This window comes from Pogoniulus pusillus, chromosome 11 (assembly GCF_015220805.1).
Source record: "Pogoniulus pusillus isolate bPogPus1 chromosome 11, bPogPus1.pri, whole genome shotgun sequence".
NCBI lineage: Eukaryota > Metazoa > Chordata > Aves > Piciformes > Lybiidae > Pogoniulus > Pogoniulus pusillus.
Window position 1 is genome coordinate 28,170,161 of NC_087274.1, and position 20,290 is coordinate 28,190,450.

Sequence of the window (20,290 nt, forward strand, 5' to 3'; positions counted from 1 at the left end):
TCTTATCAAGGCACAGCAAAGCTTCAAATACATGCAAGCTAAAATCACTCTTTGTGCAGCAAACACGCTGGAAGATATGGGTAAAAAATACTAATACTTGCTCTTTGAAGACCCCTCAGCAGGGAAAGACCCACGTTGTATATTTTAGTTCCAAAATCAGTTTTATGAAAGTGTGGAGAAAGAGATATGTCAGTGATAGTTTATTTTAAAAGGCCCCCATGTATAAGTTTAACAGTGCAGGGGGAGTAACCCTGAACCTGACCCTAGGTGCTCTTGACTCCTCCCCAGGGGTGGGTCTGAACACCACCAGGTGATGGTTAGCCCACTCACCCTTCCTGCCCCATAAAAGCAGGGGGACTTCCTGCTCCTCTCTGTATACCTTGCATACCACCATTGCCATCTGTTCCTGCTCTCTCTTTCTTCCACCACGTGGCCATCACCCACGAGGAAGACCAAGCCATCACTATCAGGTTGTATTTATGCGTTTTGTATTTGCTGTTTTTCTTTCCCTGTACCTTTTGTAACTTCCCTGCCTCAGATACCTCTCAAAGTTATTGTTAAACTTTTCTTTTTAACTTCCAAATCGAGTGAGATTGATTTATTTGGGTGTGCTTACCTCTCTCTCTCCATCTAATCCCTTTCTTTTGGGAAAGGAGGGGAAGAGGGAAGGGCACTCTATAAAATTGTTATTGGCTCTATCAAATTTATCTGAGTCTCTGGCAAATTTAAATTAGAGCCAAGACACCCCAACACTGAAAAACTTCACATGGCTGCATTTATCCCCAAGCCTTGACTATATTTATGAAGATTCTTGAGTCCTGAATGTGTCTAATGTGTCTAATTTGTCTAAATGCTGTGTCTAATGTGTCCCCATGCTGCTCTCAGTGACATGATTCTTCCCCATAAGCATTCTGCTGAGCTCATGGGGACTTGCCTGAGTGAAGTTAACGTGCAAGTCGTTTGCTGATTTGGGGCCAAAGCATGCAAATGCTAATTGAACCCTTGCACAATATCCACAGGCCATAGATGCAGAGAGATGCATGTTCTGGTGTCTCACTGGCCCATATCCCTCACAAGAGGGGTGTGGAGATGGTGGAGTGTGTCCAGAGAAGGGCCACGAGGATGCTCAGAGGACAGCAGCAGCTCTGCTATGAGGACAGACTGAAAGGGTTGGGGCTGTTCAATCTGGAGAGGAGGAGGCTCCCAGGTGGCCTTCCTGTGGCCTTCCAGGATCTGAAGGGGGCTACAAAAAAGATGGGGAGGGACTTTTTAAGCTGTCTGGGAGTGACAGGACTGGGGGGAATGGAGCAAAACTGGAGGTGGGGAGATTGAGACTGGCCTTGAGGAGGAAGTTGTTGAGCATGAGAGTGGTGAGAGGCTGAAATGCGTTGCCCAGGAAGGTGATTGAGGTCCTGTCCATGGAAGTGTTTCAGGCCAGGCTGGATGAGGCTGTGGCCAGGCTGCTCTAGGGTAGGGTGTCCTTGCATATGGCAGGGGAATTGGAACTAGGTGATCCTTGTGGTCCCTTCCAACCCTGACTGATTCTATGATTCTAAATGTCTCTAATGTGTCTAAATGTCTCTAATGTGTCTAAACAGGTTAATTAGGTTCAGAGCTGCAGGTTTTAGGTTGTATGAATTGATCCCAGGCTGCAAACTCTAAACTGGAGCTTGGAGCCTGTGACATTTGGGAAGTAACTTATTGAATTTACACCTGGACCTACAATCAGACTTTAAAGGTCATTTATCCTTTTCCTCATTTCTAAAACTGAGAGGAGAAAAGGTAGGGTCTGGCTAACGCTGCAATTTGGGACGATTTGACCCCAAGCAACCTTTGCCAGCTACTGTCAACGAGCAAATGGGGCAGAAAGGCAGCAATGGTGTGTTGCACAGAACCGGTGACTTTGTGCTAAGCTTCACGGGTTGCAAGGAGCATTCTGAACGTCCAGGAGAAAATGTGACAAGAAGCCAGCTTAAATAGGAGCGCATAGGTGTGATATGTTCTGAGGGCCAGGTGTGACTCGAGAGCCTGGCAGCTTTGTGCACGTTGTAACTGTGACATCGTGGATGAAGGGAGACAGGCTAACAAAGATTACTGATAATCAGATCCTGGAAAGGTATGGCTCAGAGTGCTTCTGCTCCTGTGAGACACGGCGAGCAAATGCACTCTGAAGGGTTACTTGTGTAAAAGGCAAGTGCGCTCTTTGTGCCATAGCCACCAGCAGTTTACAAATCCATTTATTTTGTCTTGGTACATCTTTACTTGTAAGCATTTCCCTTGTAGTAACCAGCTTTGAATAACCTCTGTCCTTCTGCTTTTGTCTGTGAGGAAGAGGCTAAAAGACAGAAAACAATAACCAGCTTTCTCCTCCTCTTCTGCCATCCGTTACCGCTATTACAATTTGCTGTCAAAGAGGTACTAAGCACAAACAACCTTAAGGTCTTCTGTGAGAGTATATGTGGCAGGCAGAAACTTTTAAACCCCAGATCTGTGGTTTATAATCAGGCTAAGTGGTACTGACATCAGCAGAGCTCCACAGGCAGAAAATCGGTGCAAATTCAGCTGTGCAAATCCTCTTTTTTTCTGTTCTGGTCATGGGCAAATGATGTACTCTCCACTTTTGTTACTTCCCTGGGAAAAAAGAAATCCCTGAGAGGAAAACCATGAGAAGTTGAAAGTGTACTTGAGAGGAACAAGCATTTTGACCAAAAAAACCTGCATGTGTGCATTCTTGTTTCCCCCCCTCCTAGCCCTCCGCTGCCTTTGTCTGCCTTCAAATAGGTCCTTACTGCAAGGGAGGGCTTTGTCTTGCTTAGCCATTGAGTTGGAAAAGTTAGGTGTCAGAGCTAAGATAGCTATTTAGGCTCTCTCTGTACTCAGTGGACCATAAACAAGTGTCTGGAAGATGTTGGAGGTATTGTCTTCTGCAGGTGATTTTGCTGACTGGGGAGGGAGTTTAAGTAAGCTGCAAGAGGAGGAATGAATGCAGCAGGCAGCCAAAGACAGCAAAGTCTGTTCGGAGAGGCTTGGCTGCTTATTCTGGCTGCAAGTACAGACCACCTTAGGCTGGATGTTGTGAGGAAGTTGTTGGCAGAAAGAGTGATCAGGGGTGATCTTATTACTGTCTACAACTACCTGAAGGGACATTGTAGCCAGGTGGGGGGTAGCCTCTTCTCCCAGGCAACCAGCAATAGAACAAGGGGACACAGTCTCAAGTTGTGCCGGGGTAGGTATAGGCTGGATATTAGGAAGAAGTTTTTCACAGAGAGAGTGATTTGCATTGGAATGGGCTGCCCAGGGAGGTGGTTTAGGCACCGTCCCTGGGGGTCTTCAAGAAAAGCCTGGATGAGGCACTTAGTGCCATGGTCTGGTTGATTGGTTAGGGCTGGGTGCTAGGTTGGACTGGATGATCTTGGAGGTCTCTTCCAACCTGGTTGATTCTATGATTGGCATTGGAATGGGCTGCCCAGGAAGGTGATGGAGCCACTGACACAAGAGGTGTTCAAGAGAAGACTGGACAAGGCACTTGGTGACATGGTCTGGTTGACTGGATAGGGCTGGGTTCTGGGTTGGACTGGATGATCTTGGCGTTCTCTTCCAACCTGATTGATTCTATGACTACAAGACCTTTTTGCTGCAGCTCTTCTCTGTGTGTGGATCTGAGCTTCAGAACAGAACTAAAAATTACTAGGAGTATATTCAGATCTTTGCCCATACTATAGCTGGGTTTTGATGTCTTCAGAGGTTAATACTCCCTCAGATCTGGAAGAGTTATTTGACACAAAGCTATTTCAAGTTGAGCACACAAGAAACTATTCTTCCTTTTAATAAAAACCTGCAGTGATTTTAATCACAGAATTGTTTGGGTTGGAAAAGACATTTAAGATCATCCAGTCCAGCCTTTCTCTAACTCTACCTTAAGTAGAGTTGTCCAAAAGCTGGACAGTGAGAGTTAGGCTAAGCAGATACTGCTGTACCGTGGCAGGTAATTGGCACTGCCAGAGCTCTTTGAATAGGTATTAAAGATTTATAAATCAATATAGCATTAGACAGAGATATGTAATTAAATATCTATATTCAACTAGATATATATATTTAAGTATCTAAGTGTAGTATATATATGTGTATATTTAACTATCTGCATTAAATATATACATTAGCTACCTATATTTAACTAAATAGCTACATTTAATTAAATCTCTACATTAAATAACTACATTTAATTAAATATCTACATTAAATATCTGCATTTAACTAAAATCTGCATTTAACTAAATATCTACATTAAATATCTACATTTAACTAAAAATCTACATTTAACTAAATATCTATATTAAATAGCTGCATTTAACTAAATAGCTACATGAAATATCTACATTTAACTAAAATCTACATTTAAGTAAAATCTACATTTCATTAAACAGCTACATTTAGCTGAATGTCTACCTTAAATAACTGTATTGAACTACAATCCACATTTAACTAAATATCTACATTCAATTAAGTAGAATCATAGAATGAATCAGGTTGGAAGAGACCTCCAAGCTCATCCAGTCCAACCTAGCACCCAGTCCTATCCAGTCAACTAGACTATGGCACTAAATATCTACATCAAATATCTACATTTAATTAGCTACCATTTAACTAAATATCTACATCAAATAGCTACATTTAACTACAATCTACATTTCATTAAACAGCTACATTTAGCTGAATGTCTACCTTAAATAACTGTATTGAACTACAATCTACATTTAACTAAATATCTACATTCAATTAAGTAGAATCATAGAATGAATCAGGTTGGAAGAGACCTCCAAGCTCATCCAGTCCAACCTAGCACCCAGTCCTATCCAGTCAACTAGACTATGGCACTAAATATCTACATCATATAACTACATTTAGCTAAAATCTACATCAAATAGCTACATTTAACTAAAAATCTACATTTAACTAAAAATCCACATTTAACTAAATATCTATATTAAATAACTGCATTTAACTAGTTACATGAAATATCTACATTTAACTAAAATCTACATTTAAGTAAAATCTACATTTCATTAAACAGCTACATTTAGCTGAATGTCTACCTTAAATAACTATATTGAACTACAATCTACATTTAACTAAATACCTACATTCAATTAAGTAGAATCATAGAATTAATCAGGTTGGAAGAGACCTCCAAGCTCATCCAGTCCAACCTAGCACCCAGTCCTATCCAGTCATCTCGACTATGGCACTAAAAATCTACATCAAATATCTACATTTAGCTAAAATCTACATCAAATATCTACATTTAGCTAATATCTACATTTAATTAGATAGCTACCATTTACCTAAATATCTACATCAAATAGCTACATTTAATTACAATCTACATTTAACTAAATATCTACATGAAATAGCTACATTTAACTACAATCTACATTTAATTAAACAGCTACATTTAACTAAATATCTACATGAAATAACTGCACTTAACTAAAATCTACATGAAATAGCTACATTTAACTAAGTATCTATATATAATTAAATGGAATCATAGAATGAACCAGGTTGGAAGAGACCTCCAAGCTCATCCAGTCCAACCTAGCACCCAGACCTATCCAGTCATCTAGACCATGGCACTAAATATCTACATGAAATAACTACATTTAACTCAAAACTACATCAAATATCTACATTTAACTACAATCTACATTTAACTAAAATCTACATATAATTAGCTACCATTTAAATATCTGCATCAAATAACTGCATTTAACTACAATCTGCATTTAGCTAAATATCCACATTAAATAACTCCATTTAACTACAATCTACATTCAACTAAATATCTACATTAAAAAATTACATTTAGCCAAACTCTGCATTTAAGTAAATCTGTACATTTAATGACAGAGCTTCCATTTAACTCAATATCTACATTTGTATTGAACTAAATACCTACACCTAGCTAAATATTAACCATATGCAAACAGTCAATTGCTCAAGCATCATGTCCAGCTGAGATAAAGAGTTCCAGAAGATTACTGTGGTACATTCCTAAAAGGACTACTTTAAGGAAAAAAAAATCCTTTAGTGACATAAATTTCTGAGCTATTTTTCCTGTGTCCTGTTCCTTGTTCCCTGTGTGAGGCCACCAGGCGCAGTGCAGTGTGACCATATGCAGGGTAGGCAGTGGATTATGAACTCCCTTGAGTCACTCAAGCATCCCTGGGCAAATAGCTCCCAGGTGTGCAGAAGGACTCAGAGCTGTAGGTTGGAGTGGTCCTACTGATTTTGCATGATAGAAAGAGTCAGAATCTGGCATGGAAGGCAGGCTTGAAGTTTGGGGTTTGTTCACCAAGAAGGAATACTCCAACAACACAGTGTGCTCAAAAGATCTGTACAGATAGAGCCTGTTGATTTGCTTGCTTATTTTCCTCTTGCAGACTGCTTTTACATGCTTCAGACATTCCTGTTCTTTGTAAGTTCCATTCCATTTTACATGATCTCAAATTCCTCTTTGGCCAGCTTCTAGTTCTAATGCAAAGCAATGCTGAGTGACTGTATGCTTCACATCACTAAGGATATTTCAGTTGACACTTTTTTTCCCCCCTCTGTAATTCCTTAGGTGCCTTAACATGTTGCTCTCTCTCCCTCCTGGTGTTCTTTGTCTGCTTAATGCTCTTCTCTGCTCCTTCCTGGAGCTTCCTTAGTTGATGCATTTGGTTATTTGTTGCATTAAAGAAGAAAAACACAAACACAGAAGAAAGAGCTTTGACTTACCAATTCACAGCACTTCCATCATCTCATGTCGTGAAGTATTGTTCACTGCTTTCTGTCCTCACAGATATGAGGATACTTGAATCTCTGGAATACTGTGTTCAGTTCTGGGCTCCTCAGTTTAAGAGGCACAGGGATCTGCTGGAGAGCGTCTGGCAGAATGCTATGAGGATGATGAGGGGACAGGAGGACATGGCTGATGAGGAGAAGCTGAGGGACCTGGGGCTGCTTAGTCTGGAGAAGAGAAGACTTAGAGAGGATTTGATAAACGTTTATAAGTATCTGAAGGCTGCCAGGAGCAGGGGATAGGCTCTGCTCACTGCTGCCTGTGACAGGACAAGGAGCAATGGGTGTAAGTTGCAGCAACACAGGTTCCACCTCAACACAAGGGGGAACTTCTTTACTGTGAGGGTCCCAGAGCACTGAAACAGGCTTCCCAGAGAGGTTGTGGAGTCTCCTTCTCTGGAGCCTTTCAAGTCCTGTCTGGATGTGTTCCTCTGTGATCTGTGTTAGATAGGATTGTCCTGCTCTGGCTGAGTGGTTGGACTTGATGATCTCTTTGGGTCACTTCCAACTCCTACTATCCTGCAATCCTGTGATAATCAGAGTGTGTCTACTACTACTCTAATTAAAATGTGTCTCTACTACTACTCTGTCAGACACTAATGTGATTTCCTTAAGCATGTCCCTTCTGCATAGACTTTCTGAGGGGCCACCACTACCATCAAAGGATTTCTTAACAAGGATGGGGGAGGGAGGGGGAATCCTCTCTGGGTTCAGTTCCTGCCATGATGGAAAAAGATGTGACCAGTAGTGGGCTCATGAAGCAATATTTGCTTTTAGATTAAAGATGTGTTTAGTCTGGAAGTAATTTCTCCTCAGCAAAGGAATGGTGGGCAATGAGCATCACTGGTGCTGTCAGTTATTTGGAAGAGCTCTGAATTTAGGCAATGCCTAGGAAAAAAAAAAAGGATTTGATTAGTGAGTGGAGACTTCCAATCCTATTAATAATCATCATTATTCATAATGCACTTCAATCCTATTAAAAAAAAGGCAATGACTTCCTCAAGCATCTGGAGGATTGCTCCCTGAGACAGACTGCAGGGGAGAGGCAGCAGCTGGAGATTGGAGACTGAGCCTACTCTATACACAGGAGCCCAAAAGGGAGTAAACCAATGACAGCTCACTCAGAGATGTGAATTAGCTCTTTGGCCAAAGCTCTAGCTAAAATTCCTGGCTAGGATTGTCAGTCTCTGGTAAGGAACCCCCAGGCATGTATCCCCACTCCCAACAAGGAGCACTGCAGGAGCGGGGAAGAGGACTGGCTGAGGCACTTGATGCCATGGTCTAGTTGATTGGATAGGGCTGGGTGCTAGGTTGGACTGGATGATCTTGGAGGTCTCTTCCAGCCTGGTTGATTCTATGATTCTGAAGAAATGCTACAGCTCAGCAGGAGGAGACAGGGAACAAAGGCTTTGCCCCAGGTAGCTCAGCCTTTCATTCCTCTGGATTAAGAGGAGGAAGTTAGAACCCCCACAAAACCCAGGCAAGCCCACCCTGCTTGCCCAGCAGTGGGGGCTGTCACAGCACAGATGGGATGAAGCAGGCTTGCCCCCAGCCCCAGTTGGTTCTCCATCAGAAGATCCAGCTGAAAGCCAGCCTGTGGTCCAGGATTTGGCCAGGCAACGTGCAGAGGGTGATGCTGGGAAAGTGGGATTTAGAGAGTCCTGGCTTCAGTGCAGGCTGAGGTGAGCTGGTGTCTGTGTCCCAGGGGATCTGTGAGGGTCACAGTGTGAGCACTCCTCCTCTCTTGGCATTTCAGTATCTGAAGAGGACCTAAAGGAAGGCTGGGGAGGGACTGTTCAGAAAGACTCATGGTGATAGGATGGTGAACAATGGCTTGAAACTGCAGCAGGGGAGATTTAGATTGGACATAAGGAGAAAGTTCTTCACAATGAGAGCAGTGAGAGACTGGAACAGGTTGCCTAGAGAGGTGGTGGAGGTTCCACCCCTGGAGACATTCAAGGTCAGGCTTGATGGGGCCCAGAGCAACCTGATCTAGTTGGAGATGTCCCTGCTGACTGCAGGGAGGAGGTGGATAAGATGACCTTTGAAGATCCTTTTCAAATCAATGCATTCTGTGATTGTGTGATTCTCGTGGACATGTGCAGACCTGCAGCACTCAATTGAGACAATATGAAGCTCATGTTTCCCTCTTCAGCTGGCCCTAGAGAGCTGCAAAGCTGGACTGCATGGATACTGACACACTCTGCCCCATGTGTGGGCAAACCTTGGGCTGCTTGCCCATGTAGGTGCTGAGGGTGCTGCATGAAACCCTTGAAGGAGAGTGGCTGTGATTCCTGGGCAGAAAACAGCATGAGCTTTTCCTGGGTGCCTTTGGTAGTAGCCTTGCCATCTGGGCTTTTTTCTCCTATCCTAGTATTTGCTGTTGTATTTGCTTTGAGTTAAATGTTCCTCACCTTTCTATTTGGTGGTGCTGCAGAACCATCAGGCCCAGGTCTGCTGCTGTTGAACACATACAGCCCAGGTGCAGAACAAGTGACAGGACAAGAGGAAATAACCTCGGATTGTGCCAGGGGAGATTTAGTTTGGATATTATGAAAAAATCCATCACAGAAAGGGTTCTCAAGCATTGGAATAAGCTGCCCAAGAAAGTGGTGGAGTGACCATCCATAGAGGTGCTTAAAAGTTGCTGGGGGATGTGGTTTAGTGCTAGAGACTTAGCAGTAGTGTTGGGGTTGAGAGCTCTAAGTGAGTGGTTGGACTCGACCTCAAAAGTCTCTTCCAACCTCAAATAGTTCAATGATTCCTATGTAAATTCCCACATCCCTCCCTATGGCTGCCCCATTTCAGGCCCTATTCAGTCTTTCTGACCCAAATCCATTGTGTAGGGCACTTTTCTTTGCTTGGTGCTCAAGGCACTCAATGGTTTCTTTCTTAGCCATCAGACAGGATCTAAGTGGCTCTTCCTGTCGATTTTGAAGGTTTCTTTCTGATTGCTTTTGTAGATCACTCTGATTTAAGCAGTTTTTGGCAATGACATGCCAACATTAGATTATTTTTACTGTAACATGAAGTAGACACTCACTTCTCTGTCTGAAAGTACAACATTAGGAAGTCTGCAGATACATTTGCTTGACTGTTGGGACTGCACTGCCTGGTAGCAGGAGGAGTGCTGATGTGAGTCTGTGGTGGTTTAGAGAAGAACGAACTCCACTTCCTGTGCTCATAGAATCAAGCAGGTTGGAAGAGACCTCCAAGATCAGCCAGTCCAACCTAGCACCCAGCCCTAGACAGTCAACTAGATCATGGCACCAAGTGCCTCAGCCAGGCTTTGCTTGGACACCCTCAGGGACAGTGATTCCACCACCTCCCTGGGCAGCCCATTCCAATGCCAATCACTCTCTGCCAACAACTTCCTTGCAACATCCAGCCTAGACCTCCCCTGGCACAACTTGACACTGTGTCCCCTTGTTCTGTTGCTGGTTGCCTGGCAGAAGAGACCAACCCCACCCAGCTACAGCCTCCCTTCAGGCAGTTGTAGATAGCAATGAGGTCTGCCCTGAGCCTCCTCTTCTGCAGGCTGCACACCCCCAGCTCCCTCAGCCTCTCCTCACAGGGCTGTGTTCCAGGCCCCTCACCAGCTTTGTTGCCCTTCTCTGGACACCTTCCATCATCTCAACATCTCTCTTGAATTGAGGAGCCTAGAACTGGACACAGCACTCAAGGTATGGCCTGAGCAGTGCTGAGTCCAGGGGCAGAATAACCTCCCTCGTTCTGCTGGCCACACTGTTCCTGATCCAGGCCAGGATGCCATTGGCTCTCTTGGCTGCCTGGGCACACTGCTGGCTCATCTTCAGCCTACTATCGCAGTACTGACTTTTTGTCCAAGAACTTTAGGAGCAGAAAAAAAAAGTTCACAGTGGAATATGTTTGGGCTGTTCAAGGCAGGATTGGACGTGGCACTTGGTGCCATGGTCTAGCCTTGAACTCTGTGGAAAAGGGTTAGACTTGATGATCTATGAGGTCTCTTCCAACCTTGATGATACTGTGATACTGTGAATGACTTGTTTGAAAGATCCTGTGCTTCAAAACACGCAGTTGAACACTTCCTCTGCAACATCCTCTTCCTAGAAAAAGATAAGGTATTTTGTACATGTTCAGGCTGCCTTTTTAATCCCATTTCCAGGTTTTCTCCAGCACTAACATCAGCCACACATCACTTACGTAGTCCATTCCTATTTTAAAGCAGTGCCTGCGTATCAAATGCATGAAGCACAGCTGGACTCAGCACAATATCTCTCCGAGATGTGAAGGGAGCTATTACCCAACAAGCCATACATCTGGCTTTGGTGTAAGAGGGTTCCCAAAGGCAGAGAAATTGCTGTGATAATTAAACCTGAGATTTAGAGAAGGCTGAGATTGCTTGCTGCAGTGTTAGCGCTCGCACAAGGAGCGAGCTCCCGGTGAGAGGTTTTTCATGGCTAACAATCTGTTGTATATGGTTAAAACACTTCAGAAAAGGTGCAGCCAATTATCTGCAGCTGCCTCTTGGTTACTCCACCCTGGTATTGGACAATCTCTTGCAAACCAGCTTAAGGATCTGTCATATTTTTGCTTACAATCAACTGAGTGCCCAGCTGATGAATGTGCCGAGCTGCCTGCCCTAGCACTTCTGTACAAAAGGCTTTTAAATTAAAGGGAAAACTCATTTCAACAGCGAGGCTGTGTTTTCCCTTGAGCTTTCTAACACTGTTCACTCATTGTTGGGGATGTTTCTGCCTTCACAGTAAAAGCTTTTCTTTTTCTTACCCTTGCAGTTCTTGTTAGGCCACAGCAATAGAACAAGGGGACACAGTCTCAAGTTGTGCCAGGGTAAGTATCGGCTGGATATTAGGAAGAAGTTCTTCACAGAGAGAGTGATTGGCATTGGAATGGGCTGCCCAGGGAGGTGGTGGAGGCACCGTCTCTGGGGGTCTTCAAGAAAAGCCTGGATGAACACTTAGTGCCATGGTCTAGTTGATTGGTTAGGGCTGGGTGCTAGGTTGGACTGGATGATCTTGGAGGTCTCTTCTATGATCAAGGTGCTGGCACCTATGTGTCACTAAGGAGCCCGACTCCAGAGTCATTGCGTGTAGGGGGGATGGATATTAGAAAGGGGCCACAGGTAAAATGAGAGAGAAAGAAGCAGGTTTATTTGTCTGCAACTTGGTGGTTGTCACCCAGAGCTGAGGACTTCAGAGCAGCAAAGGCTCCTCTGGAAAACACCAACATTCTTGCTCAGTTTTGCTCGCTAGTTTAGTATGCAAGAAATGTTAGTTTCTTCTCTCAAACACCAGCAGACAGATGGCAGGAAAAATATAGTAGGCTCTGGACTCCCACTGAAAGCTGACCTAGCCTCACCCCTGGCTTTATTGTTTTTCTTTCATAATTAGCTTTTGCCCAGCTTTGTCATTTTCATAAGCCTCGATATTCTTCAATTAACAAAACAGAACAAGAACAACAAGAGCTTAGGCAGCTCATGAGGTCACTTCTTGCAGGGGCTGGATTATGGCACCAAAAGAAGCCTGAAAAGCATGTATTGATCCAGTCTGACAGTTCCTGCCACATTAAGCCTCACCACAGCTGTGATATAAAGGCGCTTAGAGCTGTTATCATAAATACCATCCACTATCTTTAAAGATCATCAAAATTGCTTCACATTGTATAAGGGCTATTGTCATAGAATTTGTTCAATGCATTTTAACAGCATAAATTGGTTTAGCATTTTAATACTGGCTTAAAGGTCAAATGCAGATAATTTAAGCTAACATTTATCCTATGAAAGTTATCATATAAACTCAATTTACTGAGTGTGTGGGGTGAAAAGCAGTCATCTTTATTATTTCCTTCAGTTATCCAAAAGCTAAATACCTCCAAGAAGTTTTGGGCTGAAGTGTTAAGGCACTTTCACTTAAAGTGTCAAAGAAGATATCTCTGTTTGTTTTGTCAATGCCTGGAATACTTCAGGTCCAAATAGATTTCCTCTCTTCCTTTCTGGAGGAAGATGAACAGAGAGCTCCCTTCCAGCTTGTGGCTCATTGAACCAGCAAAACGTGGAAGGCAAATGCCTGTCTGAGAGAGAGAAAAAAGAGAGGTGATTACAGAATCACAGAATTTCTTAGGCTGGAGAAGCCCTTCAAGCTCATTGAGTCCAATCATTAGTTTCACACTGACAAGTCCTTGACTAAACCAAATCCCTCAGCACAACAGCTCATCACTATCAATCGCTGTGGTTGGAAAGGACCAGCAGGATCATCCAGTCCAACCTTCACCCCAGCATCCTTCATCACTAGACCATAGCCTCAAGCATCATAGAATCAATCAGGTTGGAAGAGACCTCCAAGCTCATCCAGTGCAACCTAGCACCCAGCCCTAGCCAGTCATCTAGACCATGGCACTAAGTGCCTCATCCAGTCTTTTCTTGAACACCCCCAGGGATGGTGACTCCACCATCTCCCTGGGCAGCCTGTGCCAGTGCCTGACCACCTGCTCAGGAAAGAACTTCCTCCTAACATCCAACCTAAACCTCCCCTGATGCAACTTGAGACCATTTCCTCTTGTCCTATCATTAGTAATCTGGGAGAAGAGAACAGCTCCAGCCTCACTACAACCTTCTTTTAGGTAGTTGTAGAGGGCAATAAGGTCCCCTCTCAGCCTCCTCTTCTCCAGACTAAACACCCCCAGCTCCCTCAGCAGCTCCTCATATGTGATGTTTGCCAGACCTCTCCCCAGCCTCGTTGCCCTTCTCTGCACCCACTCCAGCAGGTGCTGATTGTGTAGGTGGAAAGCAATGCATTCGATAGCAACAGCAAAGCAAGGAGACAAAGCTGTCTTGTGAAAACTCCTCTGCCAAGTTGGTCTCCTGGAGTTTATCTGCTGTAAGCAAGAGTTAAATGGCACTGGTATGGCTGTAATAAAATGTTCACTAGGCAGAGTTGGAACAGCCTTCAGCTCTGGAAGAAGCTTCTAGTCCCACCCTGAATGTGGGAGTGTAAGAGCCTGTGACCTGCTAGTCACATTGCTCTGGTGGGATGGAGTAGACCAAGACCACATCAACTGAGATGTTAAACTTCTTGCTTGTGCTGCCAGGGGTTTGTCTTAGAGGTATGCTTTGTTCTGGGGTCTTTTCCTGTTCTCAGAGTTGTACTGTTTGTGTAAATCTGTTTGGAGAAGCAGGAGCTGGAGCAGAGGTTTCCAACATCACATCAGACTTCTCTAGTCATTAGGCTACAGAGATGATTCTCAGATGAGTTGGTCACCTGTGTACCTGTGTTTTTTTCCTTCATGAGAGCAGTGAGATGAACCCACATTCATTACCTCTCATACAACTTCTGGAATCAACAGACAATTTCTTGGATCCCCTTGGCTGCTTTTTTTTTTTTTTTGTGGTTCCAAGAGCCAAGGTATTTGGCCAGTGCTCATCTCCAGCTGCAGTGCTATTCAGATTTCAGGACTGATAATCTCAAAATTTAAGCTGGTATCCCCACAGAGCCCACAGCTTTGTGGCTTCACTCTCTTCATCTCATCTTCACTGAGAAGGGATGAGGAGACTGCCCCAGGTCCCAGGACCTGCACATAAGGCTCACCATCACGTTTCTGCCCTCTCACACCTCATTGGGTGTCAAAAGCTTGTGCAAAGAACTAACATCTATTTATAGTGAAGTAGGGGAAAGACCAAAACCAGATGGTTGGAGAAGAACAAGAAAACAGGAAAGCCCACAGTGATAATCTCTTGATACTTAGCTTCCAACGATTTGCAGCTCAGGATCCTTTCTAGTCAAAGGTGCTCCCCAGGTGGTGGACAAGGGTAAGGGCACGGCTGTTGGGCAAAGGTTGGAGGAGCTAGCACCAATGCATGGCAGTGCCTCTTGGAATCACAGAATGGTAGAGGTTAGAAGGCATCTCTGGAAATCCTCCAGGCCAACTCTTCTGCTCATGTAGGTTCTCCTGAATCAGGTTGCACAGGAGCATGTCCATGTTTTGCAAGATTCCAGCAAGGAAACTCCACAACCTCTCAGTGCTGCCTGGTTCAGTGCTCCAGCATCTTCAAAGTAAGGAGGTTTATCCTCAAGTTCAAGTGAGACCTCCCATGTTCTAGTTTGTTCCCCCCTCAGTACCTGGGCTCCTCTGGTACTTATTTCTCTGGGTAGCCTTCATTCCCCTCGACCAGCAAGGAGATTTAGTTACTTTCTACTCAGTTTCCTTTACTGAGCAGTCTAATCTGATGAAGCAACACTTGGTGTGCTCTTAGCCCTTCCATGCCTTTTCAAAACTGATCTTTGTTAGCACTCCTAGAAAGCTCTTAACTCTCCAAACTAGCTTAATAAGCACCGTTAAGGAGCATAATTGTCTGTGTTACTCAGGGACTTGTTGGTTGCAATATACTGTAAGATTAAGTATTGAGAGCATCAGCCATTTGCAGTGACAAGCTTTCCATGTTCCCACAGATACATCCCCTCCCATGCCTTAAAAAGACATGGAGGTGTGCAAGCAAATCCATGCTGCAGCTCCCTGAGACAGAGCCCAGCTCTGACCATCTCCACACATCCTTGCCTTCACTCCAGCTGCTCAGCTGTCACGTTGCCTACGGCACAGCCTGACAAGCAAGGATGAGAGATAGAAGGAGAATGCTTTGAAGCTGCATTGTCAGTGTTTGAGAGTGAAAGATGATCCAACTTTCTCAGTAGTGCAACCAGCTGCAATGTTTTCTCACTTAAACAAAGGGGTCTGGTCATCTGGAAAGGTGTACTCCTTCGATGAGGGGATACTGAGACTGTGATTGATGGGAAAAGAGTCCTAAGTGAGGGGTCCCACATGATCTTTGAGGTCCCTCTTTTGTTGGTCTTTTAACCCCCAGGTTTGCTGACCAAAGGATGTACAAGCCTCTAGAACTGAACCAAATACCCCCAGACAAGTTATTCAGGTTTCCTACCACCGTGGTGTGGCAGATTCAGTTCAGAATCTGTAATTTACTATTTTATTGCCTTTGAGGCACTTAGTGCCGTGGTCTAGTTGATTGAATAGGGCTGGGTGCTAGGTTGGACTGGATGATCTTGGAGGTCTCTTCCAACCTGGTTGATTCTATGATTATCTTATGAACTTTTCATAAGAAACAGGTAGTGATCTTAAAAATTTAATCTGGACTTTGCCTCCAGCCTCTTAGGAGTAAATGGAACAGAGCAGAGCTGGCTGTTTACACAAGAAAAAAGATTCTTGCAAAGGAAAGTGATTGTCACTCAGGATACTGTCACCTCAGGAGAAAAGATTACAGCAATGGGACTAAATTATCTCTATCTCTAGGGTGTCTGTCAAGGTCAAAATCTCTCACACAGTATGACTGTGATGAAAAGATCTGATTTTAACACAGGAAATGGAGGTGATCCAGAGTGTAGTTCAGTCATGGACCCCTCACACGAAAGACATCATTGTAGAATTATAGAATGGTTTGGGTTGGAAAGGACCTTCAAGACCATCCAGTTCCAACCCTCCTGCCATGGGCAGGGACTCCTTCCACTAGACCAGCTTGCTCAAGGCCTCATCCAGCCTGGTCTTAAACACCTACAGAGCATCCACAACTTTCCTGGGCAACCTGTTCCACTGTCTCCCCTCCCTTATTATATAGAATTTCTTCCTAAACTCCAGTTTAAACCTTCCCTCCTCCAGCTTCAGTCCATTCTCTCTTGTCCTATCACAACAAGTCCTTCATATCTCCATCCTTATCACTGCTCCATCATCTAGCAGTGCTTTTTCAAGCACTTCCTGAGTACTTCTTATGCTGCTTCCTTGAGCAATGACACTTTTTCATCTGCCCTTGCTTTCTCCACATCCTCCTTTAGTCTCCTTCATCAGTCCAGCTCTCTGGCTCCACATCTTATACCAAATTAATGATAAAGCACAGTGAATAAATAAACATAGATATGTAAGAGCAGACTCTGACTACAGGCAGAGAGTGAATGTGATGTCTGTGTTACAAACTGCTGACCTCAGGGGATGATTTTATGTAATCCTTGACCTCTCCTTTGCTATTCCAGTCATGCATGTTTATGTCTTGAATGGTAAATCATGATTGTTGCATGGGGGGGGGGGGGGGGGGGGGGGGGGGGGGGGGGGGAGGAGGGGAGGAAAGGCATTTTACCTACTGTTTTTAGTCTTTTTGATCCTTTTATTGTGACTATGTCTCCTGCATCTGATCCAAATAGCCCATTCTGGCCAATGTCTCAGCACAGAGCAGTGGTGTAAGCCTGAGGGCCCTGTAAGCCAACTTTGCAGGGAAGGAGAAATCAGTGACACAGGGTCTGGGTATATTCTAAGTATAAATGGGTTTGTTCCCATATATAAAATCATAGAATCAACCAGATTGGAAGAGACCTCCAAGATCATCCAGTCCAAACTATCCCCCAGCCCTATCCAGTCAACTAGACCATGGCACCGAGTGCCTCATCCAGTCTTTTCTTAAAGACCTCAAGGGATATAAAGCAGACCTGGTAGTATAAGTGGGAAAACAGCACTTTGGACAATTACTTCTTGGAGGAACTGGTTACTTGGAGCTCATGTTTAGTTGTCAGAGGATAATTATCTCAGTTGCAAATATTTAATCAAAGAAAGGACACAACAAGTGCCAGGGTTCTAAACAGGCAACATTTGGAGTCCTCTGCAATGAAAACTGTGCACACATGGTAAGAACTTGAAAAGCTCACTGTAAAATAGCACCTAGAAACTCTTGCCATAATAGGATTTTGCCTCTTTAGCCAATATTCCAGGGCACTGCTTTCTTGTCATGACTTCAAACTCTTGGACTTTGACCCTCCTTTGAAGTCGGTGGCATATGCTGAAAATTAAGCAAGTCCTTGCCTGTTTAGGGGATTGGTTTCACTTAGAAATGGTCAGAACATTTAACTTTCAGTGCTAATTCTAAACTTCTGTCCTCAGCAAACTGTGTCTCTAGGTGACATTAAGCACCCCCATGCCGCAACGCCGCTGCTGCTTACAGTCAAATACATCTTCTCCTTGTGCTGAGGCTGTATCCAAAGGGGCTTATGATCAAAGCACGTGGTTGTGCAAAGCCACTTCGCAAGAGATTGTGCCACCTCGAGCTGCCAGCTGCCAGGCTTTTGGAAGAGGATGGAGAGCAGGGTATAAAGCAAATCACAGCTTTGGTTGGAATGCAAACATGTCTGATTAGCCAGGAATTAATGTGTGGATCCAAATTGATTTCATTAGGCGTAACTGAGAGGAATCAAGACTTGTGATCAGAAATCTTGGCAGAACTGGGGTGTATTAGGAAGAATGTGCCCAGCAGATCAAGAGAGATTCTTCTCCCCCTCTACTCTGCCCTGGTAAGACCTCATCATGAATACTGTGTTCAGTTTTGGGCTCCCCAGTTTGAGAAGGAGAGGGATCTGCTGGAGAAAGTCCAGAGGAGAGCTATGAGGATGATGAGGGGAGTGGAGGGCATGGCTGATGAAGAGAGGCTGAGGGACCTGGGGCTGCTTAGTGTGGAGAAGAGAAGACTTAGAGGGGATTTGATAAACGTTTGTAAGTATCTGAGGGCTGCCAGGAGTGGGGGGACAGGCTCTGCTCACTGCTGCCTGGGATAGGACAAGGAGCAATGGGTGTAAGTTGCAGCAAAAGAGGTTCTGCCTCAACATAAGGGGGAACTTCTCTGCTATAAGGGTCCCAGAACACTGGAACAGGCTCCCCAGAGAGGTTGTGGAGTCTCCTTCTCTGGAGCCTTTCAAGGCCTGTCTGGATGTGTTCCTGTGTGACCTGTGTTAGATAGCATTGTCCTGCTCTGGCAGGGGGGTTGGACTCAATGACCTTGGGTCCCTTCCAACCCCTAACATTCTGTGAGCCTGTGAACTGAAAATTGTAGCCCAAGGAGCGTGGTGAAGATCTGAATCATTTAGCAACTCACTTTTTTCCCAGTTTCTTTGGTTGTTCTCTATTCCCTGAAACCTTCAGCCCTGGAAGGTCTCACATCTGGTTCTTGCAGCAGAGTTTCTTTACCTATAGAGACAGATGGGGAGCTCACTTCCTTACTCTAATGGGCTTCTGCTGAGCTAAGATCCTGCTTATCTAGAGAAATAATTGAGGGTATGGGGTAGAGGGGAGGAAGCAGCAAAGAGTCTGCACTGATTGCCCACATAAATTCTCTCTGGGCTGAGCAGAAAGGATGGGTGATGATTTTCCGGATAAACACTTTCACCTTCATGCCTTTTAGTGTCACTTCCATCTCTGTGGTACGGAAGATGGATTGAGCCTTGACAGAAGAACTTCAGCCAAAGTGGTAGAATAGGACTGGAGGGTTCCTTGTGCTCAGGGATTTCTTCTATATGAGGACAAAAACAGACATGGAAGAGCTGCAAGCTTGCTTTTCTGGTGTGGTTCATCCTACACCTCAGATTACTCAATACTCACATAGAGACTTTGCAGTTGTTTTTAGTGGCTGGACAGCTTAGTTTTGTGGGACCTGTTGTGAAGTCTGGAGTCTATCCACATAGATGTTGTCATCTGCATAATATAAACACACAAGACAAGAGGCAGGGACAAAGACTTGGACATAGAAGGTTCCATGAAAACGTGAGTAGAAACTTCCTTACATTGAGGATGGTTGAGTACTGTAACAGGCTGCCCAGAGAGCTGGTGGAGTCTCTATCCATGGAGTCATTCAAAATCCATTGGACACCAGGGACGGTGACTCCACCACCTCCCTGTGCAGCCCATTCCAATGCAAATCACTCTCTCTGGGAAGAACTACAGAAGATCTGGTGTGGAGGTTCTAACAGCTTTGTAATGAGGCTCATATTTATTCAGTCCCTGGGGGAGTTCTATGTAAAGCAGAAATCCCTTCCTTTGGCCAGGAAAGTCAGCAGCAAATTTCCCCTTAGAATTCACCGTGCTGTGAAGCTCTGTCGATGACTCCTGCTGAGGCTTGGAATTGAAGGTGTCTTAGACAACAACATCTCCATTACTTCTCTATGCTGGCTTTGAGCACTACAAGAGTCAACCAGATTGCAGATGAATCAGTGATGGATTCCTGCTGTTTTATGACTGCATCAGAGAAAAAAAACCAACCCAGCAGGTTAACATCAGGCTCAAAACAGCTTTGGGTTGCACAAAGCAACATTGAATTGGGACTCAGTAAAACACGAATTATGAACCAAGTAAAATTGCTTTGCTCCACCTAAGCCTTAACAGGTTTTGATATTGTTACTGATTTTAAATTTGAGGTCTGTTTGGAAGCCACCTGAATTCAAAAATAATAACAATTAAAAAAATCAGACACTAAGGACAAAATATTTGGTCAGGGGGGTTGGAACTAGATGATCCTTGTGATCCCTTCCAGCCCTCACTGATGATTCTGTGATCTTTTTTTACAGTGCTTCCCTCTCCCCATTTTCTTCACTGAAATGAGTGTCAGTGTTTAGCTGTTTTAGTATTTTAACTGAGTGCT